The sequence below is a fragment of the Strix uralensis genome, chromosome 10 (assembly GCF_047716275.1).
Source record: "Strix uralensis isolate ZFMK-TIS-50842 chromosome 10, bStrUra1, whole genome shotgun sequence".
Lineage (NCBI taxonomy): Eukaryota > Metazoa > Chordata > Aves > Strigiformes > Strigidae > Strix > Strix uralensis.
Genome location: NC_133981.1, coordinates 16,899,135 through 16,923,965, shown reverse-complemented (window position 1 = coordinate 16,923,965; position 24,831 = coordinate 16,899,135). Strand labels below are relative to the sequence as shown.

The 24,831-nt window shown below is 34.9% G+C and overlaps 1 protein-coding gene across 6 annotated transcripts in view; it reads left to right on the top strand.

Annotated features, from left to right (window-relative positions):
* The window catches only part of CACNA1D (calcium voltage-gated channel subunit alpha1 D), a 198,837-nt gene that overhangs the window by 39,058 nt on the left and 134,948 nt on the right, over positions 1-24,831 (top strand). The window lies entirely within an intron of this gene.

Here is a 24,831-nt window from a genome sequence, read left to right as displayed (position 1 = left end):
TTAAGAAAATGGTTGCATTTCTACACAGCACATAAGCATTTCTATGGGAAGTTTGAGCAGTTCAAAGACAGCAGCTGTTGCAGCACTTTAGGTTGCTCTCGATGGAATGTACTATTTTTACTGGTATTTTTTGTGGATGATTTTGCAAACCAGTTACCAGGAGCTCAATTATATAATCCTGGTTTAATCACAGACTAGTGTAAATTGAAAGAATATTTTACACAGAAAGCCAAACTGATCTGGCTCATTGGCAAAGACCTGATTTTGCAGGATTTAGTTTTGGTCAATAAAAATATGTAGTAGCACAGGTGAGCACCTAAGACCTTGCTGGGAAAGGTACTGGCTGTACAGGTCCCAAAAATATTTGAAACTGTCATCCCTTCTGCATAACTTTTAATTATGTAATATTTTGGATTGGATTCTTTTAACATGCACTGGAAGAATATAAAGCATGAGTCTGTTGGCTGTATTTGTGTCTGAAACTAAAAATTTCTGAATTCTTTTCCAAGCACATAGTTAGGGCAAAAACCACGTTTGTATCTTAAACAGAAACACTAATTCCATATAGGACCTTATAGGGTTTAAGGCGTTATCTAAGCTTCTGATAAGGAAAGTGCAATACAAGTGCCAACTATTAATAATAGTTGTTCTGAGAGAAAGAGGATGATAGGTTGCTAACCTAGAAGAAAGATTATTCATAACATACGCATGCTTCTTGTTATGGGACAGAATCTTTTTCTGGTTTCTGTATGCACTTGAAAAGTTGTGTTTTGGTACACTTTCAGCTTAGTGTTTCTATATGTTTTAAGACGGGTAGAAACTGCAGGAATGTCATCTAGGTCTTTTTTAAAAAAATGCTCTTAAAGTTTTATGAATAAAATTGTTTTATCTACTGATATGATAAATCAAAGATAGTGTAAATATATTCTGGTCTGAATTACTTTGCATTTCTCCTTCAGTAGTTACTCTGTAGAAGTTTTCCTTGTGGAGCAATAAAAGATGATGAATGCCAAAGTCACATGCCCAGGGAACTCGTTAGCTTTTCTGCAATCTTGTAATCAGAGCTCTACATAAAGAAAACTTCCTTTGTGAAAGTACTAATCTAGGAAGTAGGCCTATATTAATTATGTAATGGGAGTTACTTTAGATGCAACTTCTAAACGTTACTTTGTTACAGATGACTCTTTGCTCTTGAAGTGATATTACATTTAATAATACACTTAAGAACTCTAAATGATCTTTGTCAAAAACACGTAACGTACTTTGTTTTCTAGCAGCAGAATTACTTTTATCATGTACAATCTCATTGTTCGTTTTTTGGTCCAGCCCAGATTTGGAGAAATCTTTGAAAATCTGCTTACTACCTCTTAGTTTTTCAAAGCTACTTTTACACTTCGACTTGTATAAAATGTTTGGATTGTGGTCAAATGAGTAGAACATCTGAAAAAATCATTAAGCTTTTTAAAGAAGAATTCTGTGGAAAGGGTAAATATATGGATTGTGTTTAACTGTGAGATAGACATATATTTTAATAGTCCTTACTAATTTGGTAATAATATAGGCAATTACATAATAGGCAAATAACAACATAGGCAATTGCAAATGTATTTTTATTCACCCTTTATTGATTCAGAATATCTTTTTAAGTTACAGTTAATGATACATAGGTTTATTTACTTTTACTGTATTAATTTAAATTCGGGGGAGAAGTGGTCAGCAAAAGGCAACATCCATCTAGTACTCTCTCAAACATTGTGTTAACCAAATTGAGATTTTGGCAAGCAAAAAATGAATTTTTAATTTCAGTGCTCAAGCGTGTTTATTTAACCTCACTTAACTGCTCAACACTGTTTTGTAGGCAGCAGTATAGGCATCTTTGCAATAGTTGAACCAACAAAATTCTCCGCCTGGATTGGCAATTTTTGGTACAGTATCTCTGGCTTTTTATCCTTGCATAAGAACAGCTAAAGCAAGAGTATGGCTATTCTGGCTACAGGAGATGTTTAAATATTAAGTATCTTATCTGCAATATCTGTCAGGTTGAGCTGGTAGAGGAACATTGTCCCAGGTTTTATCATGACTTAAGAGCCATACTGTAAATTAGATCCATATGGAATAACAAATACTCAGAATTACTAGAACTGCTTTTATTTAATAAAATAGCTTCTATAGGAATTTACTCAAGTATCAGAGTAGGTACTCAAATGTAAATGAGTACAGAAGTACAGTCTATGAGTGCACATTGGCATGAGAACGAAGTTCAGCTAGTTTTATTCGAAATAGTTATAGTAGTGCAGAGCTTATTGTAATAAATCATAGCTTCTTTGAAGCTAATGAGCACACAGCCCACCACCTTAGTCAATGACTAGCCAATTATACAACTTCCTATTTTTCTCCTATTTATTTTGAATCTTCATTTAAATTGGCGTTGTTGAAAATGTTTCTGACATGAATAACAAAAAAATTAAGATCTGGAGAAACAACAGTAACTGTTTATCATATGGAGTTCACAACAGGATAATTGGATCTTCACAGGTTTTTTCATTGATGATTAAAAAAATCTTTTGTAGTAGGGATACTATGGTGAAAAGGTTTTAAACTTGTTTATCAGTTTTTAAAACAAATGATTTAGTACATTCAAATTTTTTGACAATCTTATTTTTTAGTTGTTCTACAGACATTTTTCTTTTGCTTATTTTTTTTTTGTTTTGAAGCATTGTGAATATCAGATTATGTGTATTGAGGAATGAACAATTTGATTCCTCTTGGAAATTTGGGGGAGACTTTCATTATCCATTTTTTTTTTTACTCAGCATGGCAGTTGTGCTAGAGGAGCCTGTTGAAAGCATGTTGGTCTGTTGGGCACTCAGTTATGGCTCAGTTGTGCAGACTCATTAAGAAGTCTTAATGCAGAATTCTCAAATTACATCTTTCTGTAGAAATGTGTTTCTTAAGGTATCAGTGATTTGTTCATTAAATACCACGAGCAGTGTTCCTGCCAACAATTTTTTTTTAAGGTGGTGGCTGATTTTAAGTGTCCAAAATTGAGACACTGCGAATTCCACACATTATTCTGAGAATTCCCTTGGAAATTGAAATGTTATGCATTAAAGATCAGAATTGTTGCACTGAGTTATTTAAAAAAAAAACAACCAACCAACAACAAAAAAACAGAGGCGGAGGGGAGACATTTGCCTTCCACATTTGTGCTGGAGTAAAAGGCAGACCCACCTGTTTAATATTATGCTGTATCTGCCCCCATGGTTCCCAGAAATTATTGTTTGGTCTTATGATTCAGGTTAATCTGACAGTTAAAAAAAAAAAAGTTGATCCTTTAAAGGAGGTGTCTGGTTTCAGTCACTCCTTGCCTCCAATAAACAGGTTCTCACCACTCCTTAGGGGGGTATGTGGTATTAACTGGAGAGGTTTATGGTTTGGAATAATTCTACTGGCATGTTTATCCACCAGCCTTACACACAAAATACCAGGCTCACTATGCTATGGATTTGTGTAAGTGAAGGTCAAAAAAATTTCTCCCCTAAACCGGCCTTCACTCAGTCTGCTTACAAAATGGAGCAGTGCCTACTTCTGCCAGTTTTTCCAGTTCATGATATATAGCAAATGACTGGTGATGAGTGTATTCTTCAGCAAAATTTCATTAAGGTCATGTCCCCCACACATTCTACCTTACTTCCAAAAGCGAGAACCAATATTTTAAATCTTGTTGTCATGTATCACCCATTGTAAGCAGTGAAATTTATGCACACAGTGGGACCTTTTAAAACTTACGGTATGATTCAGCTGTTCTTGCATTAAAGAGTACTTATTCAAGGTGTAATGCTATTTGTTTTGATTATTAGATGGTTATTGTAGCACTTGATCAGAATGACTCCGCTTTTAATTAGCCTCCAAGGACATGATGTTGTGACTCATCCTCATGCTGAACTATTTTTAGTAAAGATTTATATTCTTGCATAGTACTGAAAGGAAATGGACCCCAGTATGTTGACAGAGGAAAGAGTAGGTCCCTGCTCTGGAGGTGTTCTAAGGTGTAGATTAAATAGCAGGTTTTTCTCCTCTGTGACTGCTTTCTATGAAATTAGGATTTTCTAGACCACATTATTACTGAATGTGGCCATGGTCGTAAAAATTGGACATAAGAAATGAAATTCAAAGAAATTTCAAATCACTGCCCGGTTTCAGGTACATACTCATTTTCTGTACTTAATATGGCCACTGCCAGTGTCCTTGAGCATGTTGGTAGTTTTGGAGGGAACTTTGTGTATGATGGCAGAAGTACCAGAGACAACTTTGTGTTCAACTTCCTAGATAAGACCAAGTTAGAGGCTGAAAAGCACAGTAATACAGAGACGGAACTCTGCTGAATATGCAAAGTTTGGGTTTTTTTTTTTGTGACTATTGATATCATTCAGTGAATACTGGCTTAACACATACATTGTTTCACTTCCAGTGGACTGGTAAGAGTATATTTCTCTGCACTGCCCTTATCCTGAAAGCACAGGCTTTTGGTGCTTTTTCTCAGTTTGGTGTTGCACTAACTTGTGCTGATGTTCTTCAGAACATTGAAGCTTTTACTTTGTCTGTCATCATGCTGTAAATTAAAGATCATATCGTAACAGGTAATGAAGGAATCTTCAGCATTTACCTACATTCCATTCTGTACAATTTATGGGCTTTTCTCATGTGTAAGATTTTGATCTCAGTATTCCCAAATAAGGTAGTAATATTTCAAAATTGGAAGAAAGTCATGCTGTAAAACATACAGAAATAGTAAAGTTGTCAGAAGCAGCTTCTAAAATACACCCTTGTTAAATATTTTAGGATTCCATCATGTTCTCAATCATTTCCTTAGAAGGGACTGTGATCACAGTGGAGAATGTGTTACTTTTCTTTGAGCAACGCGTCTGTAATCAACAAGAAATAGTTTGAGGCTGATGACCTCAAGTCCTGCCAGAATTCTAGTTAGAAAGTTATTCCATGGCTATAAGGAGGAAATTAAGAATCCTGATGCATGAGAATAGAGGCTTCTAGGAGCAGAAGGTGATTTACATGTACCGTGCTTTTCCCAAGGGGGCTCTGTTAGCGTGATGTTGTTAAAGCGAAAAGCTTTAAAAATGATACAAATAATTTCTGGGGACAGGTAATTTCCATATTTTTCTGCAGACTTAACTGCTGGGCAAATCCTCCAGAGACCTTTTTTTTTCATTACACCAAGCTATCAGGAAGGTGTTCTGATTACATAGGTGAGCAGATCTTTCTGGTTATTTGTACTTGGGAGTTCAGATAGTAAGAAGAAACAACATTGGAAACGTAATATTTTAATGGTGTGGAGGTACGAGTGAAACTCATTCTGATAAATTTTGAATTTTATATTTGTGGTTTTGGGTCCTTGATAGGTAGTCACCTGTTTTACTGAAAGTATTTGCTTTTAAAAAGTTTTTAAAAAAATTATATAGCTAGAATAACTTCATTAAACTGTAGTGACATGAATAAAATTGAATCCACTAACCAAAGCATCTTTGGTGGTTTAAATAGTACGAACTATTGAACAAAATAAGCTATACTTTCTTCAGGTCATATGACATAAATATTGATGCATTAGTATAAGCAGTTAAAACTAATTTGGCTTTGCATTCTTAAACTCCTCTTTCCTTAGCATGAATCTAGTGAACTTTTTAATACAGTTTTTGATAGGTTTAAAAACATATCAGTAATGTATAACCAAGCTGCTAGTTATTTCTCAGTGCACTAGAAATGTATAATTATTTCATCATGCATTTCAAGAAACTTGTTACAGCAAAATACTCTAGTGCAAAATTTCTTTGGAATGAGATTATGCAGTACATGCCACTGGGTTGTGGGCTTTTTTTTGTTGTTAGTGCAGTTTTACTAAATATAGTGAATATGAAGCAAAGAACTCTGTTTAGCACAAATGGAACTTTTGCTTAGCTCTACCTTGTGAGATTCAAAGAACTAACGAGGTTACCTCCGTAAGCTACAGATGTATCTGTAGGAGCAAAGACAGCATGAGTGAGTTCTGGAGGTAAAAGACAATTTGAAGAAAAAAAAAAAATTATTTGGTCAAAATCTCATTTTGTCTAAATATTTTATTTTGTAAATATATTTCCCATCATCTTCTCTTAAACATACAGTTAAGTCTTCCTAAAAGAGACTCCTCAGTTTCCTCCATTAAAAATAGATTATTTTATTTAAAACTATTGATAATTGACTTTCCCTTCAGTTACTGAAACAAACTGGGTCAATCTCTGCAGTCCCAAATAAAATCATAATCTATGAAAGCAGTCTGCATGTCTTTTTCTTCCCTTGAGTACTCCTGCATTTCAGTGCTGTATGCAATTGGTGCTAATTCAGTTTGTTCCCATTATGCATTAGATCCCATGACTTTGCCTACTTCAAATTACTGCTCAGTTTTTCCAAACTTATTTTTGTGTAGGCTGACTTAGTTGTGACTACTTTTAATTGTGTTTATTTACTAAATTCTCTGTTGCTAATCGAAGTTTTTTTTCTTGCTAGTCTAGATATATTTGTATCCTGTTTAACCTTAATTGCATCACCCCTCATTTTAACATGTAACTCTGCCAATCTTGTAATTCATTCCATGTTTTTTTAGATAGGTTATTGTGTATTGTTATTAATTTTCAGAGTAATCTGATTTAGAGTGCCTAAGGATATTTTATCAAGGTATGTCAATGCCTACATATAATAGGACTGAAAGAGTTCTGGATAGGCTATGAAACACTTGGACTGTATTATTACATTTTTTTCCTTCTAAATCCTAAACCTCTCAGATGTAGTGATCCAAAATGTCTCGATGCTGGAAGCTGAAGCTATACAAACTCTGTGATGTAAGGTGAAAGTTTGTAACAAGTGGTATAAATAATGCTACAACAGTTTGACAGTGGTTATAGTAGATGCCCCACATGCATCTGACCATTCTAAAAATGTGTATGGGATGCTCTTTGCTGATTGGCATGCTGCTCAAAGAGGGCAGAAGGAAATGTTATGTTTTTGGAATTGTACACAAGGTTTGGTTAGGGACCTGTCAGAGCTTTTGACCTGGGTCTCTAGTGAGTGGCACAAGGCTTGGGTATTCACTCCTAACACTTAAACACAGTTTCCTGTCTTGTGGTTTTCTTCTGACAAGTTTACATAGGGTCTCAACCAAGAAAAAACGGAGAAGGTCAGAGGTATGTTTTGAGGGCAAAATGGAGTTATTAGACCTATTAAAGGACACTTCTTTAGTCATAGATTAATTTCTTCCCTCTAGGTTGATTGAAGGGCACTGCTTTTTGGCTTGAACAAAGGGGAAAGCTTTTATTCATTGAGCTGAATCACTCTCTTGTTTTTGTAGCTATAAAGTCAAGTCTGATTAAAAAACATTTCCCTGGGTTGCTGTGGCAGTCATTGTTTCAGGCGGGCCAGACGCAAAACCAGTTGAGGCTTTTCTCATATGTGAGATCAGATAACAATGATTTCTACTTGGTTTTATAGCTCTGTTGCTGTTATTGGCAACTTCCGTGGTCCCATCTTCAAATTCTTGGAAGACGAAATCTGATACTAAGCTAGCTCTTGATACTTCTTCAACAATTCCTCTGCTAGATGATATGTCTTCTGTTATGGTTTCCTGTGTCATTTTATTTCTTATATGGACTCTTTATCTTCTGAAAACTGCTTTTCTTTCCTGAAAGATAGAACATCTGAGATTTTAGCTTGATGAACAGTTTTCAGTTTCACTGCTTGCTTGAGCATTGCCTTCACCCTCCAGTGCATGTTTCTGTTGCTTCGACTTTGCTGGTGTAACTCTGTGTACAACTGTGTTGAGACAGATCAGTAAATGAGTTTGTGTTAAAATGGTCCCTCCCCACAATTTTTAATAAACTTTTTCTAATTAACTGCTCTCATATCGTTGAAATGGTGTTGCTTTTGTAAGAAATTGTGACAAGATGGAAAGAGGGAAAAAGGCTCAGTTTAATCCAGTACTGCTGCTGGAAAAAAAGGCTTGTCAGTGTCCTTCCCTGCATTTCTTATCCTGTAGCAGACTGGATCTAAAACTATAGATATTTAATTGTATGTAGAACTAATTTAAAATGAGGAACTGTGGAAAACAGCCTTTAAGTCAAAGTTCAGTAAAATACAGTTTGGTTTGGAGGCTGAAAGTAGTAAACCAGAAATGCCATTTGCACATGGTGTAGCATTCTGAAGTCAGGTAAACTCATGTAGCTCTTTCAAGTTTACTAAATATTTTTTTCAGTAGATAAATTTTTAATCAACACTTCATGCAGTGCAGGTATTGGCACTTTGGCCTACTAGGTCTTTTTTTTGGTTTAGGGATCATCTGACCTACTATAGCTGTCAAAAACTTCTATAAACTCCATATTACATGCTGTGAATAATTGAAGAGAGACATGATCACGGGCCATGTCTGATGTGAATCAAAATTTTTACTACTGGGTGAACTGGCGTGGATATACTATGAATTTACAACCTCAGCCTCCAGACTTGTTTCAGTTTTAAATTCTCTGAGCAGAATTTTAAGGGAAGAACATGTTTTAGGAAACCACCAGGACTTGTGGACTCAGACCTTCCAGCTGTGGATTTCTGAAGTTTGAATGAATACATGCAAAATGATTGAAAAAATACTCCTCAACACTATAGTAAAAATAATTTTTTTGAGATATAATATTTTAAAGAATATTTCTGAATCCTGTTTTCTCCTCTGTGTCTTTAAGTCTTATAGACTAATGAGTTTCCATTTGGAACTGATTTTGGTGTTAGCAGTTTGATTAGAAGTACATTATCATGGTTGCTTCTGTCACTGGAAGAAGTACAAATATGTGCAGCTGTCAAGTGATTCAAAGTATTGTAACAACTATACAAGTTAGCTGCAGAGCATACAGTGTTTAGGCACTTGTAATGCTTTATTGGAAAGTAGTTATAAAAATGTTGAGGGAAAAGGATACCAGTTGAACAGATTTTTTTTTTCCTTGGTATTGTGTGATTTTTAGAATGAATGTAATGACATCCATTCTACAGAAAGTTAAGGATGCAGTCTCAGTATATGTTGTACAGTTCAGGGATAGAAAGTCTTAAACTATATTTTTAAGTGTTGGCATGGTTTCATGATTATTTTTAATGCACTTTTTCTAGTAAACTGAGGTAAGGTAGCATACAAACATACTAGCACAGTAAAATACTTGTCATATGTAGGTGTGTGATGCCATATTAATAAATACTGTCTTGCAAATTAAATGCTAAAAGAATTTAATGTCTTTCATAACTGATGAATAGAATAACTGCTTGCTTATGTCTTTTGTGTGAGGCTGGTACAGCATTCATCATATTGGTATCTAACCATCTGCATTCTTTATGGAAAGTGAATTTATTGCTTGAAGCAAACTGAACTTCTTGATCTACAAAAAGATACTATCCAGACAGTCTTCATGAAAGTTGTCAGATGTTTCATTGTGAGCCTCAAGTACTGTAGTTACTGTTATCTACTTAGAACTTGGTCTGGCTGGGAAAGTGATTGAAGACAGATATTAGGATGCATTCTGAAGGACTTGGCCTAAACTTTATTAAACTGATATACTGACATTTTTCAAGTAGGCACAATGTAAGGATTACAAGGTTCCTGCCATGTAATCTATGACTCAGGCAGATTTCACTCAGCATACCAAAAGAATTCAACTCTTTCCTTGAATTCTTCTGTTTTCATGCTTGGTAGAAGAAGAAAAAAATAGAAAAACAGTTAAGACTTACAAAGGTATTTCCTTCTGTAAGCGTATATATGAACCTTCACTTACATTAGAGGTAATATTTATAATCGAGTCTTTTATCTGTACTGAATATTGACTTCAAGTTGTGACAGACTGAATCTTTGCACAGCTAAACACAGTATCTAAATTTTAGTGTACATCACAGTGTATAAATTTTAGTAATATTTACTAACGAGAAAATAACTTCACAGTTCAGTCAAGTGTAAAGTTAGAGGGTGTTAACTTTTTCACTGTTTCTGCTAGAATGTCTAACTGTTTGTTATGTGGACATGCATGGTAGGATTTTCTGTGGGCATACTAGTTGATTATACTGTAGGCTACAGAAGAACATTCAAAGCATCTGGTTTCAACCACGGTGCACCTAAACTGAGTTTAAACAAATGATTGAAAGATGAAATGATTTATATCCTGTTATAACCTACTCTTCAGCTATGTTTTAAAGTTTTAGTCCTCTGCTTATCTTTTCTTACATGAACTTTCTGTATTTGTGTTCATCCTAAAATGAACACAAACAGGATTTTCAGACTTTTTGCCTTAATCTCATTTTCCTGCTGAAAACCAAAACTTCATGCAAATGTTTATGAAGAGTGTCAGTAATGTAGTTTTAATATTAACAGCATGTGAAAGCTGCTATATCACATGAGGGAGAAAAAAAGGCTTATATTTTTGCCTTCTGCTTTTAAAGGGCAGAGATTCAATACAGTAGGAAGCAGAAATGAAGGAAATGCATGTTTCTTTAAAAAATAAAATTGTATCTGCGTTATATTGGTGTGACAAGAAATTCTCTAGGTTAGGATTAGGAGAGAGATAATCTAGATTTAAATAAATAAAAGCTCTGCATTTACATTTTCAGTTTCACCTCTGCTTGTTTCTTCTGGCTCGATGTAATGATATAGCAAACATATGCAAAGGCTTCTGATGGATATATATTTTAATTTTCTCTCTTGCTGTCTGCAATAGTTGGCCAGCATAAACATGTCAGGAAATATGACCAGGTCATACTGACCTACTTTATTTTGAAAGACGGGAGAATACTTTTCTATCCTTGTACTGTGCTTTAGATGCATTTGGGAATAAGCCCAAATTTAGGGGGTTGGTTTGAAATCTAACTTTCTCCCCACTTCTCAGAACATGGCACTACCAGTTACAACATGTAAAAAGTGTTGCACTTTCCATTCTCTGCTGTACCAATAGTTTGTGTTACACATATGTAGACTATACTGCAGTATACAGACTATAGTCTGTATATTTATCTAAGCTACCGTTAAAATATTAAAGAAAATGAGAAGCATGTAGAATTTGTACATAGCAGCCTTTTAGCTGGCCCAACTCCAGCAGAGTGGTGTTGGGCTGGATTCCTTGTTTCAGTTTGCAATGCCTGGTTTCATCACTGCCCTGTATGCTAGTGGTAGATGTAGTGTGTGCATTTCTGCATATGATTCTGAGATGCTGGAATAGAGATACTATATGGCCAGAATGTTGTAATTTATCAAAATACTTCATTTGCCAGCCAAGACCAGGTTTTATGGTGCTATCAAACTGCTATGCCTAGCTGGTATACACTGCAGTCAGAGGTTTAATTTCAGAATACATAGGGCAGATTTAAAGCTGGCTAAGCTTGGGCATGAAGATCAGTGCAGCTGCAGTGTCAGTGACTTTGCAGACTGCAGGTCACTAACCTGTGCACATGTTTTGCTGCTACAACTTGAAGGCTATTACTACTCAGCTAGATTCAGTTTACACTAGTTTACCTATTTATGCTATGGTCACTTCGCTGTTAGCGCTACAAGTAAAATATATTAATAAATATATTTCCATGTGTCTGTCCTTGATGCAATCAAGTTTATAGTGTGTATATATGTATTAATTTACATTTGACTCAGTTAAACTAATTGAACAAATATGATCAAAGCTTGGCAGGAGTTTAGAAGTAAAATATCTATTATGATAGTCTAAAGTAATGACACACAAGGTGAACGCTAAGTATTTTTCCCTAGCTTAGAGGAAACATACTTAGTAATGTGAGAAAGGCAGGACAATGCAATAAATATAAGCAAATATAGTGTATTTTTTCTTTCCTTTTTGCAAACTTGTTTTCCACTGAATTTTTGTGGAATTTGGTGAAACTTGGAGGTAAAGGGAAACTAGGGAGGTAAAGAAACTTGATACCAGTTTCTATCTTCAGTTTTCTGTCTTCAGCATATCAAATGAATTTCATTGTCCCCTCACTGTAATAATATTTTGCTGCCTGACTTCAGACTTTACCTGACTTGTCGTGTCTCAGGTCCTCCAAGGAAGCAGTGTTCTACATGGCCAGCAGCTGGGGTTTTTGGTCTGGAAAATACTCTGGACCACCCAGTAGCTGAACTAAATTATCTTGTCTTTTTCTGCCTTTCCAGAGGGGAGAATGGATGGCATCTCAACACGTAATTGAAAAGAAATCAGAATATGCCCTGTAATTTAATCTCATTTGATAACACATCTATACTGCTCTTTCTTATGTAATGAACCAAAACCTGAGGCATAACATGTCCTTAGTGCTCCAGTATTCTTGGTTGTTAGATGGGATAATATCTGCAATAATCTATAGTCTAACTTCCAAATTACCTTCTTTCAGTTTGGCTAAGTAGTATCAGAATGGTGCTGTCAGTAGTATTTTTATTATCTTTTGGGGAAGCGAGTTAATATGAAAGGGTACACTCATTCAAGAGGCAGACAAAGAACAAATGACAGCATTTTAAATTATCTGTGTCAGTATACACTATAGAAAACGTACAAAAATAAACAGCTACATAGCATAATCCCTGATAGTCGCACTTCGGGAAGACTGCAAATAAAAGTAAAAAAATCATTCTTCCTTTTAATATGAACTGTTTTTTACAGATGTGGTTTTTTTCAATAATCTCAAGGGCTGATTGCCTGGCTAACTTCTCTCTGCTCATTGCTGTCACAGAATCTAAATGACAAGTATATAGCCTGAAGACCTAATCTAACCATATTTCGTAGCAATAGTAAAAAGGCTTTGCATTTGTCCAACATATTTCATCCAAAGAAAATATTACAACAACAAATATTACTGGATACTTTCCAAATTCTGGATTCAGTCCTGCTCCTTTTGACTTAAAAGAGAGAATTGTTTAACTCTAGACATGATAAATACATGACAGCACAGACATCATCAAGGCTTATGTAACATTGGAAAAGACAACTTTATGCATTCAAACCAGAATAATCCTTTTCTCTTGTAAGAAAATTCATGTATGTTTTAAGGATCCACGTGGAAAGGACTCCCCACATGTCAAATGCTATGAAGCTCTATATGTTTATGTAGAAAGGATAAATGGCTAAGATGCTCTGCTGAAATAGAAACCTGGGTGCTTGAGAAACTAGTGTAAGAAATATTGATCAAATGTGATTGGAAAAACTAGTGTTGATTCTTTGGTGGAGTTCAAGTGGTGTCAGTTTTGAACCTAAAGTAAGGTTGTGAAGATAGGGAGTTTAGAGAGAGTCACTGAAACAGAGACATATAAGAAATGCATATTTTAAAATTACATAACAGATTTCTGTGCATACTTTGTCACACTATGGAAATTGCTGTCTGGCAGAGGGTAAATTAATCATCCTCTTGGATCAATTCAAATAAATAGGTGCAGAGGAAGGATAATAGGATGACTGTGTAAAGAAAACTTATTTTGTAAGAGGGAACTGTAACAGCATGACATTTTCAGCTAGGAAAATTGAAGAATGAGAGAGAATCTCATTGGGGGAACATGAGGGGGAGAGAAAAGCTGTTTAAGATAAAGGATAGTGTCAGCACAAGAACAATTGGGTATCAACTAACTGTGAGTGAAGTTACTTTAGAGATTAGAAGAGCTTTCTAATCACCAGAGGGGTGAGATATGGGAAAAGACTTCCAGTAGGAGTGAACAGGACATTAATTTTTGCAGGATTGGGCCCCACAACTTCACATATAGTCTAAATGCTGTCAACTTTGCTGTTAAAGAGTGCAGAAAAGAGTCAAGAAGTAAAATAAGAAAAAGATGCAAATCTGGATTTACTGACATGTTAAGAAAATGTCTCTTAATCTACCCCCAGATCTAATCAAGTGCTAGACTGTATAGTTTTTGTGAAATTATTGTACAAAAAAAGCTTTAGAATATCTGCAAAAACATAAAATACCCAGAGTTTATTCAGGACAGTTAAATGGTGCTGCTGCTTCTCACCAAAAAACTTTGAAATTAGTGATTGATGCGTTATTGAAGTATTTTGAGTTCTAAGCAAGTAACTCATCTGCTTCAAATAGCTATAGTCTCTCAGGGTTCAATAGTAGTGCATGTTTTATTATCTAAATGTATTTTTATTTTCTAATTTATTCTTTATAGAACAAGATAGACAGTAAGCAAAAGTCACTTCCTTAGTTAGAAAGGCCTATAGGTATTTAATTACATATAGTTTTTGTAATGATGAGGGATTAATGGCAATGATTTACTGGAATATAGTTTCACTATGATTTTTGAACTCCTTTCCTAAGTGATAATATATTGGAAATATATAGATTAATGATAACCTGTGAAATTAGGAATAAATGAAGTATGTGGACAGAAGTGCTGAAATACCTCATACAGAGAAAGAAATTAATGGAATTATAATGTGGATTAGACTAAAGTTGGAGAACTATTTTAAATGTAAGTCGTTTTCATTTTTGTTGATCGTAAGTTTGGTACAATAACAAGAGTATTGTAGATACTGGCACAGGACAGATATTAGGTAATAGTGTGGAAATATTAAAATGTGAAGTGCGTACCTGTTTTGAAGCAAAACCTAGAGTTATTTCTGAAAAGTGATGAGTGGTGGTGTTAAAAATGTAACAATAGTTAAGGTTAATCATAAATAAGGGGATAAGCATAATACGGCCATTTTATTTCAGTGAAATCATGCATTTTTTTGTCTTTGATGTTTCTTTTCTGTTGAAGAGTAGGACTAGGTCTTTCAGCACACTTTGGCTGCAGGGATTATAGGAATGTTTTACGTAGCTCTACACCAAACACTACTGTAGGAAATTACACAGTTGCTGGATGCCTCACCAAAACTAAATGATATTGTCAGAGAAAAATAGGTCTTTAAAAGAATAACACTTATGCCTGAAGAGTTGTGTTCTGTGATACATAGTGAGTCTGGAGTCTTACAGTGTTGATTCTTCTAAAGCTCATATACTCATCTAATCTGTCTGATTTCAGTGTTATTACCACCAATTTATGCTAGAGGAGAATCAAGCAACTGATTTTCTTGGGGGACCACATTCCATTTTAAATAATTGTAACTCTGAGGCTAATCTGCCTTTCATAAAATAACAAATTATTCTAAGCTATTATAGAATTGAAGCTGTCTTTCTGTCTTCAATGGTTTAGTACTCAATTCTGAGTTCAGTGAACCTCTGTATCATAAATATTATCATTTGTTGTGGTGAATAAATGAAAATTTATATTTTGCATTCCCATAAGTATCTGTTAGAAAAAACCCTAAGCTTTTAAATCTGAGCTGAGATGCCCCTTGTTAATTGTGACTCAGGTACTTAACTTCTCAAGGAGAAAAGCCAGATTCTTAGTCAACCCAACAAAAATAAAACTAAGAAATGAAGGTTATTCTCTGGTCAACAAGCACATCGTACTCTCTCCAGTGTGTTTTTGCATGCCACTTTTTCTTCTTTGGCATCTTTCATTTTTTAGCTATATTTCCACGATGGATTAAGCATGCAGATTAAAAGATTGTTGTTTTCTGGAAACTGTATTAATTATACATGGAAAACACATGTATTCAGTGTTTTGAAGAGCTTTCTTCAAGTGTGTAGCTCTGTCAAATAGGGGAAAAAAGGTTTAGTCTTACATGCTGTAAAAAAACAAATGACTAGTTAATATTTAAAAAGGAAACGGTACCATAGTTTAAATACCAGGTTTGGAATATATGATCATGTTGAGAATAGAGGTTCATTCCCTGGCATGGTCAATACAGATTTTAACATTCCAAAGTAAATACATTGTTTACTCTGTGATTCCTAAGTCATCATATATTTAAGAACTAGTGAAAAAGTAATGCATGCCGTCCAGTTGGTTGTTACGTAGTATATTGCATTCTTAATTACTGTTTTTGAATATTAATGGAATATTAATTAATTTTGAATATTAATGGCCTACCTGTATATATAATTTAAGGACTGTTTCTGCTTCCAGAATAGGCAGATTTTAGGTTACAATTTTTAGTAATTTCGGGGATTTTTGGAGATTGGTGTAATTGTAATTATTGTTCTGTACTTTCCCATGAGATTACTTTATTATAATGTACAAGGCAAAATTTGTTGTTGGTATTTTTGACTATTTTTCTTTAAAACAAACCAACCCCAAAACAAACAACAAAAACCTCCAAACATAAAGAAGTTCAGATGCTTAAAAAGGATGTGAACTAAGCCATGTAATATGGCTGAATTTCCCTGAAGGAGGAGGAGGAAGGTGTCAGTTACGATTAATGTGAACAACATTTATGGCCCTCGAGATGTGACCTCTCGTTACAGTAAATGTGACAGCATGAATTACTTTCAGTTACAGTGAACTACATACAGCTACATTAGTTCTGACACACCTCACTAGGAGACTGCTGCTTTGATAGCATTAACCAAAAGAAAAAAAGGCAAAACTTTCGAGTGCAAATGTGTATGTCGCTTGAGCAAAACCACTGGATTCTGACTACGATGTATTATTGCCTTAGGTTTTACACACTTCTATTACATCATTTGTTATTTCCACTGGCACTTTCAGGTTTATGCCTTGGGCACTGGAGAATATGAAAACCACCTTTTAAATATGGCATGTATAATAAATGTAAATGCTGATTTTTTTTTTTGGTTTGTTTTTAAAAAAGGTTAGATGAATTACCCATTTTTTTTGTCAGATAGTAATCTGCACGTTTACTTAGAACTATGATAAGTGGGTCTAGCTATCAGCATGTCCCATTTGGTATGGCATAACTTCCTTTAATGTTTGTTAACACTATCAATTTATTCTTAAAAATTAAATATATCACAACACAGGATATTTATCACTTGACAGAAGCAGTTGTTATAATGTCACTACTTTTTCCTTCAAGGTTCAATTATCATGCTTCAGTTTCTACCTCTGAGCTTTCACAGAAAATAAAAGATGCCCAGGGCAGAAGTCAACCTTTCACTTTTGCTACAGAGGAGATGCCATCTATTTCACGCTATGCTAAGTATTCCGTTGAAACATGAGTAAAACAATGCCTTTGGCAAATCATAAGTTAGAAATAGCACTGAGCAAAAGAAATAGCTTTAATTAAAGCATTTTGTTTCTCTTTGAGGACTTGATTTGCAGAGTAGTGGGCATTTTATCTGCAGAGATGAAGACCCTCTTTTTAAATTCAAGGGATTGGTGTTGTGAAATCACACTAGAAAAGTTGCAATGTGAAATTGCCAATTGTCAAAAGAGGACAAAAAGTGGTAGTCGCTTATTCCAAAGTGATTCTGAATTAAGGCTGTGTAGGGTAAATTCCTTTTAGTCTTCATCCCATGTTAAGGGCTAATTTTCAAACCTAGTTTTTCCAGTATTTTCACTGGCCATTCGATGTTGCAGTAGTGGATTGTGGAAATATTTATAAATGTTTCGATAGCTATTTTAAAAACCAATATGCAGTATAAACTTATTTCCATATATCAGCAACTTCCAGGCCATTAAGGTACGAAGATTTGTACTTTAGTTGTTGTGCTTATTGAAACTTGAAACAAAATCATAACATTTTTAGAGCTTTCTTCATATCACTGAAACAGTGGGAGTCTAACAGCATTTTCAGTTCAACTATTCTGGCTGTGGAATGTCCTCACTTAGGCAATCAGATTCCCTAGAAGGAATGAAGGTTCATCTTTTTTCTTTCTTTGTGCAACAGAGAAGATTTAGGGGCTAATCTAAGTATCTCCATTGTTGTAAGCAGTTAGTTTGATACCAGAGAGATAACATAAATGATTTAGAATACGTCAAATCAAAAAAGGAGTTTGTGCCCCAGTCCTTATACCCTACCTGTATGAACAAAGTGAGATGGGTTAACAGATAACACCTTAGGTTGATAACAATAAGTTTTCTCCTGCTTCTGAAGGTGCTATTGATTCGGTCATTTTCTTTATGTATTTTTAAAAAATGATAGTGTTTCATGCCATTAAACCAAAGAAAAGCTTCACAACTAACTCCATTGGATTTCTTTTCTGCTGTTCATGCATTTAAGTCCTCACTTAAATGTATTAATGGTACCTGACTGTTTTTAGTTGCAATACATAAGACTTTGACTCTTAGTCTTTACGTGCCACCTAACAACTCCTCTCTCCTCAACAAAATGGGAAAATCTGGATGGACTGTCCAGGTGGGTCAGGCAGGCTGAGGGCTGTTAGTAGGACTGTTAAATTCTGTTGTGTATATGTATAAAAGCATAGGAATATCTAATATGAAATCGTGAGCACGCTTACAAAGAATGCACATGAGATTAAATTAGGAATTCCCCAAAAGATACACTAATGATTGCTGTTTCATTTTTTACAATTACTGAAGTACACAAAGCTGGAAAAATATAGGGCTGACTACATGTGAACATCTCCAGTAAAATGCATGGTTTTGAAATTCTGTGTGCATAACTGAAGGAGAAAAAAGGTTTTCTTACTGGTTTTGGCTCTTGGTCTCTCAGTGATTTGTATCTGATCAAAATAATAGTTTTTTCTTGCCTACTTGGAAGTAGTAGAGACTTCAGTTCTCTAGGGGAAAAAGCCTAATTTTTCCGAAACTGAAGTAACAGCTCTTCTATGTCATTACATTCAAGAACACAATTTGTAAATGTGCTTTTAAAGTGCTCTTGCTAAACAGGTGGGAGAAAGTCACAGGGACTGTGACATTTTGCATCAGCTGGAGAGCATTTTTATAGGTGGAGAAAAAGCAGGTGTTGGTATACTCAAACTCTCTTACAGTAATAATGGAAGTGAACTTGAAACAGTGACAGAGCGCTTATGAATATATTGTGGACAGTGACTTCTCTGGAAATCAAAACTGATATCCCAGATAGGGGAATAAAGAAAAGAAAAAAAAGGCTTAGGTGCAGTTCAGATGGGACTAATAAGAATAACAAAATAATCTTTTTGATAAATAGTGTTCTGTGTGGAGAAGTGGAAAATGAAATACGAAGTTCAAAACGTAAATGCATCTCCTGGGCTGCCAGATGGTATAGGAATGAAAGGAAGAAAATTATTTTGCATTATAACTTTGAAATTACAAGGATGCACTTAGAAATGTTTGAGATTTTTGAGTACTGCTTACTGCCTTTAATATTGTGGCTGGCTACGTGATTAAAAAAACCCATGCGTAGTCGTTTGCAGAATCTGGAACTGTAATTGTAGCAGGCACTGGAGGGGCACTAACTAATGTTAGTAACATTCCACAAGATAGAAGGAAAACTGATTCATCCATAGAGAAGAAAAATTTGGCCTCAGGGCAGGCAGACTCATATTTTCCTTTCTATCAGAAGTTGAAGATTTTTATCAGTAAGGCTTGATCTTTAGATCACAGAAAGTGAACAAAAAAGTATTTTTCAAATGTATTCAGTTATTTCGGTTTTGGTTTTACTGTGGCAAGTTCTTCTGATACTTTAGCAATGACTATCAACAGTATTCCATGTGTTTGTTTATTTAAAAATTAGTACATTTGTTGTTACTTCTGTTGAACACGTTTCTAATGTCATGGTTAGAATTAAGAAAAGAGTAAGGCTTCATGATGGTATTACTAGAGTCAAGCTAAATATATTTTCATTTTTTAATGAATTTCCAGAAGACTGGACCAATATTGTACCTGAGCACAGCTGAAATCAAAACAGGTATATCACTGATCTTGTTTGTGTACTGGGTACAAATTGGTGTTTTGGCTGTGATATTTTTTGAATTTTTCCACCTCTTAATGTTTCTTCTTCTTGTGCACTATGTTTGCAATGTATGTCCAGGCTACTGTCCTTTTACTTTAGGGAGCAAAGGGCTTCCATTGAACATGATCATGGCAGAAGAGTATGTTTCTCCTTGCAACTGTATTTTCTCTACAGATCTGCATTTTCTTGGTTATGGAACAGCCAGAGGAATCTGACCCTCAGATGCATAACAACAATGTTCTCATGTTAATTGAGCCTTCTGTTTGAGTTGGAGGTCTTCCCTTTCATAGTTATCCAGGTACTTACTGGACTCACAAAGTCTTTTATCAGTGGAAAAACTTTGATTTTTGATGACTGTGAAATAAAATTTTTATTAAATAGACACTACAGCCATTTGGTTCAAAAACAACCAAAGGAGAAGAAAAGTACTAGGAAGAACTTGTTCAGCAAACTGAGACACTCAGGGATAAAGTTGTGCTTTAACATTTTCATGGATATTGCAGACCAGTCTCCTGTCAGTTGGGATAAATGCATTTTTTTGTCCTTCACACTGTTGTTCTGAACAGTGTCTACAAGGAGTATTCTATCCTGCCCTCTCCTACTGTTGAAAAATTATTTCATTATCATCATTGCTGTTGACATTTTTATAGTTTATGACTTCTAATACTCTGGCAGGTTGTCTGCTCATAAGTAACGCAGTCTTCCTAGGCTTATTTGAGTGTTATCTTTTATAGTGCAGTATTGCATGTTACCTACTAATAAATATAAAGTAAATTGTGTATCTAAGTAGTTAAGGAGTTCTTTCTGGAAGAAAAAGATTCCAAGTTGATGATAGAGCATGTAGCATGTCACTACCAGAAAGGCATTAGATCTTTCACAGTGGAACATGTTATTTACCAGTTATATCTTCTCAGTATAGGTGTGTCATATCCACATCAGGTATTGCATTCAGTACCTTCTGTATGAAATGCTAGTGATAGTCCAGTGTTAGGAAATATTAAACAAGAAACTAAGAACTGAATGTATATTTCTCTGATCAAATTTCTTAACATTATTATCCCAATATAAGGGATTCACATCCTCTAGTACTTTTTAAAGCCCTTGTTGATTATTTTACAATACTTTAATTCTGTAACTGGTCCTGGTACAGAAGACCCAATCCAGGTCATGGAAGTTGACGGCTCTACAAAACACAGAGGATTTGAAGAAAATGTTCTTTTATTGATCTTGCAGGCTTGCAGAAAGCAATAGTAGACGCCAGGTGTAGGACACAGCTCCCCAGCTGACAACTTGTCTAGGGGTCTGCCATTTAAAAATGGAGAAATATTCCAATAAAGTAATAGACTTAACTGTGTTCTCCCTTCATATTCTGAGACTTCAAAGTCAGACCAGGACATATGGTAGGTACAGATCTTGCTTGTGTGTTTGAGTTTTTGAAAGCCTTATTCATGGGTATTTCTTTAACCTTCTCCACCATAGTAAAACAAAAAACCAAGCTAACACTAAATTATATAGCCTTACATAATGAAAGTGTCTATCCTGCTAAAGGTATTTAGAAAAACAGACTGTCCCATTGGGTAGGTTTTTAACAAATCATTCTGTAGTTTTTAAACTGACAAAGTCAAAGAGCTACTGTAGTCATATATCTGACAGACTAATGAGTGAAGTACAGTAATGAAACTATCGGTTTTACCCAGTTCTTTTGTTATGAAAGTGGAAATTAGATTTGCAATCAGATGGATAAATCTAGGGCAAAAAACACCTACTCAATGAATATGTCATTGTTCTGTTTCCCAGCTGACACTAGCAGTGCAGAACATAACTACAAACCCAATCTGTTCTCCATATTGTTTTTAATCTTTTTTTACAGAAAGTCCTTGGCATTCTTAAAACACAGCATTGGAACATTATAGAGCTTCCAATGAATAGTTAACCCACAAAAATGTTACATTTTTGGTCTTCTCACTTCCTTTTCATTTGAGATGCCGTATTCCTTCAGAGTGGCTTGAATAAAACTTGCATGAAGTATCTCCTGGAAAATAATCTGGCTGTTGGGATAGACTTCTGCTTTGGCAATGTCACTTGCATAAAAGCTGAGCACAAAGTTACCGTTAACTGATATATAAGCCACTCTTTCATACATTTCAGAGCTGTATTAGTCAAAGAACAAAATAAACAGGTCGAAAAACTATGAAGCAATCACAAAATGGACATAGGAAAAAGTAGATGGGCTTAAATCCAGGCTTTTGCAGTATCACCTGAATAGGCTGACTGCATTTTTATGGCAGTTTTTAAAGAAATGTATATATAGTATCAATATTTATTTTTTTAAGTACTGTTAGCAAGAAGATGCGGATGTGCTCACAGGAAACATGTTGGAAGGCTCACATAAGAGTATTTTTAGAGCAGGTTATTTTTTTCCTGTATGTTTCATACTGTAATGATGAAATGCATTATAGTTTGCTTTGATTTAATTGGTGAGATTTTAGTCTGGAATTTTTCTGTTTTAAGGAAAAATAATTTATTTTGGCTGTTGGAGATGATCTTTTTTACCCACTTTGCCCTTGTTTTTCAGTTTCTCTTTGAATGTTCTGGCAAGTCTGCATGTAAGAAACACTTGTTGAAAACAAAAAGTGGGTTTATTACTAGTCTTGTAACATTTGAAAGTTTTCCAAGTTCCAACATACATTAAAAAAAATTCAGTAGAGGATTTACTGCTGTCAGTGCTCCTATCTGTTTTCTACTCATGGGTTTCTGCATCATCAGATATGAATTTATAGGGAATAGAAAATTCTCTTGGTTTATAAATTCTCAGACAATCTGAAGATGTTCACTAAAGTATCTGACACCTAGCAACACTTTCACCCCCTGGTTTGTAGCCAAAGCCTGCTCTCTTACAAATAAATAAAACTGCTAGCGAGTAACAAAATATATTTAACATAACTTTAATGCTGCTTTATGACTAGATGCAGGTTTAATTCATTACTTGACACTGACTCTAGTCAACTATGTAAGGTAAAATTATGTGACAACGTGAGAGTATACATAAATATTGTCTCTTCTACTTTCCTTATTTTGCTGACCTTATTTTACTGAATATCATCAATTAGAAGGTGGCAGAAAGACACCCAAGTAATTTGGATTCTCTTCCAGTTATATTCTTTATTGCTTACTTGGCCTGCTTTCTGTTGTGCAGTTCAGATTCTTTGGCATACTGTACTCAATCTTCAATAGGAGTTGTATGGATTTAGGATTGAAACTCACGTGTCGCTACCTATTGGCATTCCTACAACTTGCCTTTCACACCTTGCAAGTATACAGTCATTGCGAAGTGATTGGTTCATTGTCTGTTGTTGATAGTTTTTCAGTAGATGTTAAATTTATGGGGAGTCTGTTAGTTTTAGTAATTTATGAGCAAATTTCCAAAATTATGCCATTTACCTTGTTGCTTCAGAACAACATGAAACAGAAAGATAGTCTGTGCCTTTATAAGGTTATATAAAGGAATGTGAATAGTGTGTTTAATAATGTACATACTGAATGGATATGTCTGTTGCTTCCACCTAGCTGTTATTCAGTAAAGGTCTGTATTACCTGTCAGAGAGCAGAGAGAGTTCCGCCTAAATATAGGATAAGAAAAAACTAGAGAGAGAACTTAATTTTTTTTTTTCTATTTAATATGAATGAAAAATATGTTTTTAGCATATGTACTGAATAGAGCTTTTACATGAACAAAACCAGCATGAATCCACACAGATGCCTGTAATTGGTATGAAAATTTGTCATCTGGATGCAACATTTTCCTGTCTGTACAAATGCTTGTTTACACAACTGAGGTGTTTAACTATATCTCCATTATCGTGTTATTTACAAGGTAAAGTGAAAAATATAAGATTAAAAATATGAGAGGCAATCACTCAGGGATGAAATGCAGGTATTTAGAAGAAGTGATTACGGGAAATGATGAAAAAAAAAGTAATCAATGTGTCAAACGTGATCTTCTTATGCATCTATCTCTGGCTGCCATAATCTGTCAGTTGAAAGTATAGGCATTACTGCTACCTAAAACTCTTTGAAGGTTGAGATACTATTTCAGTGATGTAAGTTATTAAAATGCAACTTCAGACTACATTGATAAAAAACGGACTTTAAGAAACTTAATTACACTTAATCTTAATTACTCTTCAGTGTATAGCTTCATATCCATTTCATTCATTTGCTGTGCTCAGTATTTGAGATGTCCTTTGCACACTCTTTTCATGCAAGCATAAAGGCCTGCTTGAGATCTAGAGGGTGAAAGTGTTGTTAGTTGGGGCTATACCAATTGCTTGTGAATTTGCAGTTCAAAGGAGATGAAAAGATTTTGCGTCCTCTTTGGAAATAGTGAAAATTCTGTAAGTGAGATTTGTGGCTTGGCAGTGGTACTAGGAACGTGAAATCCCTTCAGTTTATATAAAAATTGGTTTGAGAATGTTCATGGTGTATAGCACCTACTTCTACTCCTAAATATGGAGTTTGCATTTGGTATTGACTTCTAAGTGTCAACCTTGCTATCAGATATACCAGTACGTCTGGATCTGCAGTAGTATGATGGTGTCCTATAAAGAGCTCAGAGACTGGAGATATTTCTGGGCCTAATGCCACATTCCTGCCCAGAGTTGTCCTGGATTTTACATGTGAGCTATCATGTTCATCTCAGTTTTATTATTCCAGACTTTCACAACTAAAGCTAAATTTCTTATACTTCTTGTAGTAGTTTTGTAAATTCAAGAGTGTGCTTGGACTCTGACCGCTGCATGGTATTGTAAGTGTTAGGAAATGTATTCTCAAAGTTTCCCAAAACAGGCTTCTGAATGCATAAAGACATATAAGTTAATATATGTAAGCGACTTAGCCACATCAGTACCTTTTCCACTAATCCCTCTGAATTTTGGAAAGAACTATTCAGATCTTTGTCCACACATTTGTAAAACATTTTTGTTTAGCATATATATCTCGATGGGGTGCCTTTTTGATAGAGTTGTTCAGCAGTTACTGTTTCAGGAGGAATGCTGCT